We start from the raw sequence: 9207 nt of genomic DNA, 5'->3' as shown, positions 1-9207 counted from the left end.
GAGGTGATAAGGACAAAATATCAAAAAACTTAGGAAACTATATTTCTTGCTTCAGGCAATTATTGGCACCGCCTCAGGCAGATACTAAAGTGGAATTTGTGTTTAAGTCAACTAGAATTTTATATCACTAGTAAATAAGACATAGGTGGTTGCCAAATAATAGATTTTTAGTGTTAGGGAGCAATGACTGATAGACTAGTTACCAAGGGGGTTGGGAAAAGTGAAATGGAAGTGCATAAAAACATTGCTTAGTAAATAAAGTTAATCGGGAATGTCAGGAAAAAGAAAGATAAGAAAAGGTTTTCATTATTTGTTATGAATATGCAGAAAATGTTTTTCATTAACATATTTACCAGGGAAATTTTGGAATATAAAAAATTCACAAGTTATGTTATTTTGTTTTATTTATTTTTAAAGATTTATTCATTTACTTGAGAGAGAGAGAGAAAAGTGTGAGAGCGGGGGGTAGGGGGCAGAGGGAGGAGAGGGAGAGAGAGAATCCTGAAGCAGACTCCCTGCTGAGCATGAAGCCAGATGCGGGGCTGGACTCCAGGACCCCGAGATCACAACCTGAGCCGAAATCAAGAGTCGGACGCTCAACTGACTAAGCCACTCAGGCACCCCATGAGTAATTTTAAAGGAGTGGGCCATAATATGTTAAGCCTCTTAAAGCCTAGCCACTGAAAATGTCTTTTGAAGGGAAAGTACTAGGTGCACTTTCTTGCCTAGATTAGTTTTTGTATGTATGTATGTATCTATGCATGCCTGTTTGTTGTTTTGTCTTATTTTCCTTTTTCCAAAAGAATTTGTGTTCTCTCTTCCTTTTGGCCTAGCAAGGCCTTTGGAACCATTATGGGGGTTAGGTTGAGACACCAAACACCTCTCTCTTTCCAGCAGTAGGACTGAGTGATATTATAGGATACCTGATGGGTTCTTGTTTGGTCTGATTTTTCAACTTTCATCATCCAGTTATATAATATAAAAACCCCAGCAGTATCACAAAACTGTCAGAATTTTGCTCTTCCAGATTATGTAGTCTTTCCTCTAGGCTCTGCATTGTGCATTCTTCCTCCCAATTTTGTGACATTTTAAAGAGAAAAATCTCTATATTGGGTCTGATTTCAGCTTCTCAAGATTTATATTTCATCGTCTCAAGATTTGCGATTATCTTGACTTTTACTTGCTCCAGAACATAAATTCCCCTACCTACCTTTTTTTTAAAATCTATTTTAAATTATAGAACTGATATAACAATACTAGAGAAAATTTACCTTAAATGTAAGAGAAATTCAGCCACAGTCCTGCCATCCAGTCAGGAACAATGTTACCATTTTTGTGTGATTCCTTTCAGGGTTTAGATGAGATGACAGAGTGTCACTTCAGTCATGGGTTCATCCCACCCCAGCAGACCCCTGCAGTTTCACCCTTTCATATGTGCCATGCAGCCCACCAGGGCCACTTTCCCCTGTTTTCTGTCTGTGCAAATCCTTCTGCTTTTCATTCTCCACTGCCCCCCCGCCCCCACACCATCTCTCATTCCTTTGCATCTGCATATGGTACCACGCAATCTACCTATTAACTACCCATGCTTCACGCCATAAGATGGAAGAAGGGGAAATATGGTCACAGGTTTCCAAAAAAGAATTTGGGGATCCAGGCAGGGGGGTGGAAAGAATGATGGATTCTCAAACCAAGTTCTGGGCAAGATTCTAGAACAGATTAGTAATGTTTGGTTTATAAGCACTTGACCAAGAATTAGAAGCCAGTATGGGTTTGCTGAGAATAAGTGTGCCAAACTGACCTCTCTTTTTTGGAGCGTTATGGACTGGCATTTTAGGGAACCGTAAATTTAATGTGTTATGGTTTCAGTAAAGCATACTAATAACAATAACAGCCACAATAATAATACAGATAAATGGAACCATGTTACTTCCTGCTCAAAGCCCTCAAAAGTGGTTTCTCCTTACATTGAGAATAAAATCCAGATTCCTGTATGATCTGGCTTTTGTCATCTCATCCCCTGATCTTTATTTCCTACGCCTCTTCCCCTTGTTAATTCTTTCCCAGCCTAACTGGCCCTCTTCCTGTTTCTCAACCATGAATATGCCAAGCATACTCAGGGCCCTCCAGGCTGGGGTGCTCGTCCCTGAGATACTTGTACCACCTTCTCTCTGATTTAAGTCACTTCCATTCAGGAAATCTTCCCTCCCAACCCTGGCTAAAATTAGACATGCTCCAGGGGCGCCTGGGTGGCTCAGTTGGTTAAGCGACTGCCTTTGGCTCAGGTCATGATCCTGGAGTCCCGGGATCGAGTCCCGCATCGGGCTCCCTGCTCGGCGGGGGGTCTGCTTCTCCCTCTGACCCTCCTCACTCTCATGTGCTCTCTCTCATTCTCTCTCTCAAATAAATAAATAAAATCTTTAAAAAAAATTATACATGCTCCACTTTATTTACATGCTGCTTTATTTGTCTCCAAACCCCTTATCATTATCTGTGAAATTAGTTTTCAAATATTTGAACGGGTTCTCTAACTATAGCCAGTAGGGGTTGACTCTTAATAGCCTACAGATTTAAGTCCACATTCCTTAGTATGGAGTTCAAGATCTTTTACAATCCGGTCTTCCTAGTTTCACCTCTAGCTCCATACTGCTTCTGTCACCTGCACGATCTTTCCTGCCTCACCTAAGCCCCCTCCTTCTTCCCCCACTACCTGACCACACCTGTTCGTCCTGCACTCATTCCCCAGCGTAATGGTTAGAACAGGAATGAGGCAGAACTGTGCTTGAGCCTAGCTTCTCAGCTTACTACCCATGTGATCTTAGACACATTCTTTAATTACTGAGTTCTTTGGTTTCTTTCTCTGTGAAAACAGTGTAACTGTCTTATAAAGTCGTAATGAAAGGAGGTAATGCTTAAGTGCCTGGCACAGAATTAGCGTTTCTCTTTATCCTTCACCAACTAGACCATCTTATCTTCCATTCCTGAAACACGAGGGGCAGTCACTCCTTAATTAGACTGGTGGATCATTGTCAGTCTAGAGAATACTCTTCTGTGCCACACAAATCTGTCATTGGCTTTGACTTTTCACATTATTTTTATCAGGTTCTTGGATAAAACATTGCAAGTGAACTAGTGTTTTTCCAGCTTAAGGTCACTCAGCTAGTAAGTGACAGGGTCCACCCAGGTCCACATGACTCAATAACTCCTACTACCCTGTAATGATGATAGAACTGACAGCAGAGGAATAAACTGATAGTTTGAATAACAGAGTCTGGTTTCGTTTTTATTGTGGTAATCTGAAATGGTCTAAAACAAACCTAATGTGTTTTTAGGGTGCGTTAACAGAAGTATGGTTAAAATCAAGAAAAATATTAGTCTGGAGTATAGAAGGTACTCAATCAATATTTTTTTGAATCGTATTGAGTTGTCAGTCCACAGTTGGAATATTGTGTTCCATTCTTGGTGCCCCAGGTTAAGAGTTGCTCTGGCAAACCAGACTTGGGGAGACTTAGCCAATGAACACTCTTGAAACCACATCAGATGAGGAAGGGTTGAAAGAAGTGTGGGTGTTGAATCTGGTTGGGGAATGGCTAAAAGGGTTGGAATGGACCAGCTTTTTCCAAATATTTCAAAACTGATTGAGGAAGAGGGGTTAACATGTTCTATGAAGCTAGAAGGCAGAACCAGGGCCAGCATCTATGAGGAAATTGATTTTTTCCTAGAAGGAAGACTGAAGTGTGCTTTCTAACAGTAGAACAGAACAATAGGGCTAGCATGGTTCACAGGAGTAAACTTCCTGTGATTGGAGATATTCAGATAGAATGTTTTATGGGGATATATGTATCAGGTGGGAGATCAGACTTTTCTAGCTCAAGAAAATTTGATTAATCTCTGTTTATTTTTATCTCAGGAGCTACACTGTAAATTTCCCGGGGTCAAGGATAGGTCCCTTTCTTCTGTATCTCCCAAAGCTTCTTGAGGATGATTCTATTTTTTATTTCTACATCTTCCACGTAAGACTTTTTTAAAAAAAATAAATAAACCTTCTAATCTTCTGCCTCACCTCCTCTACCATCTCCACCCCAAAACCCCAACAATCTAAGCCTGAGATAGATAGAGAGTATAGATATCAATTCTAATATTCTCAATCTGGAAGTCCCTTTAGTCGGTCATCTAGATTTCTGAGACTTCTGAGTCTTCTTCCACATCTGTAGTGACATGCCGAATATCCCAGAACTGGATTGTGGCAGAAAAGGGCCTAGGAATCAGGCTTTCTGGCTCCCACCCTCCTTCTTTCCATTACCCCATTACACCCATGGGACACATTGTAAGATCCAGAAACTGATGGCTGGTAGCCTGCCTCCATGTTATTTTGATGAGGGGAATCCAGGACAGTTGCTGCTATTATAAATGATTATGGCACTTTCCTAATCCTAGCTTCATAACATCATTCTGTTTGTTCTTGTGCCAGGTTCATATTCAGATATTGTTTTCATTTGGTGTCTGGGAGGTTTTTTTTTTTTTTTTTTCTGTCAACTGTTTATGGATAAGTGTTTGCTTATTAAGTTTTCTTCTGTGCTGTAGTGTGAAAATATTTTTTTTTTCCTTTTGGTTTTGTTTTGTGTGTTTTATGCTCAGTGACTGTTGTGGGATTGGGTAGATGAGCCCACATACAGATTTAGGTTGGTCCTCGGTGGGTGGTTTCGAATGTTTGTGACATTTATGGTTTGCAGAAGCTGAAGGGGTGGCCTGTTCAATACCCTCCTTGCAGGGATAGGTATGACATGTGCTTGCCAGACCATGCTTAGCTATGTGCCTTTGGAATTTTACATAACTTCTTTTTTGGGGACTGATTCTCCACACTTTTTTCCTTTAATCTGTAAACCATTATAATTTCTTGCAGCTTTATGAAGGATTTATATGTTGGATGGATTGTTGGGTAAGCAGAAGGAGAGAGAAAAAAGAGAGGAGAGATTTGGGGAATCTGTGGCATGAAGGGGGATGCAGGGCTCGGGTCTTCCGCTGCCAAAATTTAAATCTCAGAGATTGATTTTTAAAGATGTTGATGGAGCCTAGGTGGTACTGCTTAGTTCAGCGTTTATACCTCTGGGTGTTTTGATAAGCCTTGTAGCTCAAACATAAAGCATTCAAATTACCTAATGTGACTCCTTTTATTAACTAAGGATATTTTCTTTCTTTTTTTTTTTTTTTTTTAAGATTTTATCCATCTAGGGTGCCTGGGTGGCTCAGTTGGTTGGGCGACTGCCTTTGGCTCAGGTCATGATCCTGGAGTCCCGGGATCGAGTCCCACATCGGGCTCCCTGCTCAGCGGGGGGTCTGCTTCTCCCTCTGACCCTCCTCCCTCTCATGCTCTCTGTCTCTCATTCTCTCTGTCTCAAATAAATAAATAAAATCTTTAAAAAAAAAAAAGATTTTATCCATCTATTCATGAGAGACAGAGAGAGAGACAGAGAGACAGAGAAGCAGAGGGAGAAGCAGGCTCCCAAGGAGCAGGGAGCCCAATGCGGGACTCGATCCCAGGACCCTGGGACCATGACCTGAGCCGAAGGCAGACGCTCAACTATCTGAGCCACCCAGGCGCCCAACTAAGGATATTTTCCATGCATTTTATGTAGCACACTATTCCTTCCATCCTGTTGGTGAATGTGTCCAGTAAACAGCTTATGGTTAAACATCTAAAATGACAATAAAAACTTAGATTGAAAGAAGTCATTGGTAACTGACTTCTTATATTCAAGTAGTCACATGTTTTTCATTCGCTGACTAGGATGGATGCATGTTTAAAATACAGCTTCAGAGCTCAATTAGTAGAGACGGAGTTGGAGCAGAGATGAACATGTATTAAATTAACCTAGTCATTAGTTTTTAATTTAAATACTGTTCAGCTAAATAATTTGGCACCCGGTAAGTTTCAGTGGTGCTCTGCTGGCAGTTTAAGCAACATCACTAATTATTCACAGGTTTGTTGTTGTTTTTTTTTCCCTCTCCTCTTCTCAAAGAAATGTGGAACCAGCAATTTATTGTGGTAAAAATATTTTTGTGCACTTGCTTTTTCTGTGAAAATATTTTTCGCACATGGATGACTGGTACTACAAAGTTAGCTTTCACCACCTTCAGGTCAATTCGTTTTAGAACATTTGGAAAATGATACCCTTGAAATAAGAAAATTAAGTAAGGGAAAGAGCAGTCTGAAACAGCTTGCAGAGGATTGGGTTTGAGGCTCAAACTGAAGATTTTTCCTGTCATATGATTAAAAGCTGAACGTTCTCTAAATCAGCCTATTCAGCTTTTTTGGGAGAAGGACTGACTTCCCACATCGTTCATTTCTCTCTCCCCCACCTTCCATGTGTTTTATTGTCACATGCTAAACCAACTGTAGGAGTTTTGTGGATAGGCTGAGAAACGGTGAAAACAAAGGATTTGATGTGTGAGAGAGATTTTTTTTTAAAGTAGGACTTTGCATAATAAAGACCAGGGTTCTTTCTTCTGTGTACAGAACATAGATGGCCAGTCCCTCCACTTACATGAATACACAGCAAAGTCTACATGAAGTAGGGGACAGAGGTGGGCGTTGAAGTTTGTCTTGACTGGGATTCTGTCTCTCCCCAGCTGCAAACTTCACTCGCTCCCCATCATCCTAAAGCAGTGATTCTCAAACTTGACATGCATCCGAGTCACCTGAGGACTTGTTAACACAGAAAGCCGGGCTCCACTCTCAGAGTTTTGGATTATAGGGAGGGGCCTGAGAATTCCATTTCTAGCAGGGTCCAAGGTGATGCCGATGTTGCTGGTCTAGGCACCACACTCTGAGAACCGGGGATTGGAGAGAATTAAGTTGAGAGTTATGCATAAAATAGAAAGTCCTTGGGGCACCTGGGTGGCTCAGTCGTTGGGCGTCTGCCTTCGGCTCGGGTCATGGTCCTGGGGTCCTGGGATCGAGCCCCACATGGGACTCCCTGCTTGGCAGGAAGCCTGCTTCTCGCTCTCCCACACCCCCTGCTTGTGCTCTCTCTCTCGCTGTGTCTGTCAGATAAATAAATAAAAATCTTTTTTTAAAAAAAATAGAAAGTCCTTGATGAACTCATCCTCTGCCTTTCCCTCTAGGATTATATCCTGTTACTCCCCTCTTGAATAGTAAGCTTCAGCAATGTCAAACTGCTTGCAGTTCATCAATATACATGTGTTATTACTCAAAATGAATTATTTGCGCTCTGCAGAGAGAGGGTGATTTAAAGAGTGAGGATGATTTTGTCTGTTGTACTAATTCATAAACACACATATAGCAGTCCATGAGCATCCTGATGAGGGTGGGAGATGGAAGATGAGAACCTGCTGTTCCCTCAGGGGTCTCTTCCTGCTTGCCTCTCCTAGTGTAGTCAACTGATCGTGCTGAGGGGGATTCTAGTGTTAAACATGCATCTCTCTATATAACATGAGCTTTAAACACAAGCCCACCATTTTATCTGGTTCCTAACTGAAAAATCTATGACCCATTTCAATACCAGAGGAAAAACTGTGAGCAGCTTCTTGAGAGGTAGGACAACATTATACTTTATGGGTCTTCTCAAGGATTTCAAAGGATAATTTTGATTAAATATGATTTCACCTTATGTGCCCACTGTAGGGCTCATTGCCTTGTGGGATGAGTCTTTGCTGTCTCTGTGTACTTACATATCTTCCTTCTCTTGTTGGATCAGCATAACCTGAGGTCAGATCTATGTCTCATTCATTTCATTTGGGGCTTTGTGGAGAATGCTCTGGATTGGCTCACTCAATGTAGCAGTGTATCATCTATCATGATATCTCATTTAATAAGGATTTAATAAATACTTATTGAATGAATGAGTAAAATAACAAAGGAACAGTGGAATTGGGTGATCTTATTAGAAAGCAGAAGATATAGACTCAGGGCACCTGGATGGCTCAGTCGATTAAGTGTCTGCCTTCGGCTCAGGCCATGGTCCTGGGGTCCTGGGACCTAGCCCGGCATCGGGTTCCCTGCTCAGGGGGGAACCAGCTTCTCCCTCTCCCTGTGTCTGCCACTCCTCCTGCTTGTGCTCTCTCTCTATCTCTCTCTCTCAAATAAATAAAATAAAATCTTTAAGAAAAAAGAAGATATAGGCTCTTTTTTTCCTGAGAGACAATCATGGACCAATGGAGTATCAAACATGGAAGGCACCTTGGGATTGTTTAATTAACCCTTTTATGATAAAAAAAAAATCCCAGAAAAGCAAAGTAATTTTACTCAACATTGCTTCCATTTAATAATTCTGTTTATCCTTTCCTGGATAGATCCTAGTTTAGCCAAATCCCTTTTAAAGTACAATAACTAAACTAGGTAAAATAGTATTAGTACCATGGTCTCTGTGGACAGATTTCCCCTTTAGCACTTGCATGTTACACTAATTCAAATTATTTCGGGATTTTGTTGACTCTCTTCATCATAGAGAAAAATGAATGACCATGTATTGTTCCTGCAAGGGCAGAAACAATGTTTTATTCAGCTTGTATCCTCTTTGCTTGGGACATTAATTGACACTTGGGCCTTCAAAAGTTTTGTTTTTGCTGAAATAAGTGAATGGGGCGAAGCTTTGAATCTGTTATTTGCCCCTTTTATAAACTTAGAATCATGGCATTGTTAAGGACCTGCAGAGATCCATTGGAAATCATGGCTTTTAAAGCAGGAAAACACTTATTTCTCTGTGGCAAAGACCCTATCACATTTCAATTCCACTGAGATAAAGTCTTAAGTTTAAAAATTGTAAATATATTACATATAGCTACATTTCTTTTTAAAAAAATACTTGGGGTCATTTCATGTCATTTAATCATGAACACAATTAATTATAGCTTTCCTTCCGTTGTCTTTTTTATTTTCGATAAAGTACTTCTTTTTGTCCAGTTTCTCTCCTCACTTTCACTTGTTTATGTCCTTGAGCTTTCCTTCCTCTGAATGGACAGACCTTGCCTCTTTCCCCACTTGACTTGCTTCAGAATTTCAGTATTTTGTGCACATGATTAGCAGAACCTAAATCACATGTGAAACTGGACTTGCAAGGGACCTGGGTGATAGAGATTTTAGTTGTCCAGATTCTGCATTTCGGGAGGTTGGAACAGATCCTGAGTGAGCTAATCCACAGCATCTACCGACGCCTACTGAAATTATGTGTCAGCCCTGGGTTTAAG

General features: G+C 40.8%; 1 protein-coding gene across 9 annotated transcripts in view; it reads left to right on the top strand.

Moving 5' to 3' along the window:
- Positions 1 to 9207, top strand: part of RGS22 (regulator of G protein signaling 22) — a 119978-nt gene that overhangs the window by 16360 nt on the left and 94411 nt on the right. The window lies entirely within an intron of this gene.

This window comes from Leptonychotes weddellii, chromosome 4 (assembly GCF_054177405.1).
Source record: "Leptonychotes weddellii isolate Sample4059 chromosome 4, ASM5417740v2, whole genome shotgun sequence".
Taxonomy (NCBI): Eukaryota; Metazoa; Chordata; class Mammalia; order Carnivora; family Phocidae; genus Leptonychotes; species Leptonychotes weddellii.
The sequence above is the reverse complement of the archived record's forward strand: the minus strand, read 5'-3'. Positions and strand labels throughout refer to the sequence as shown.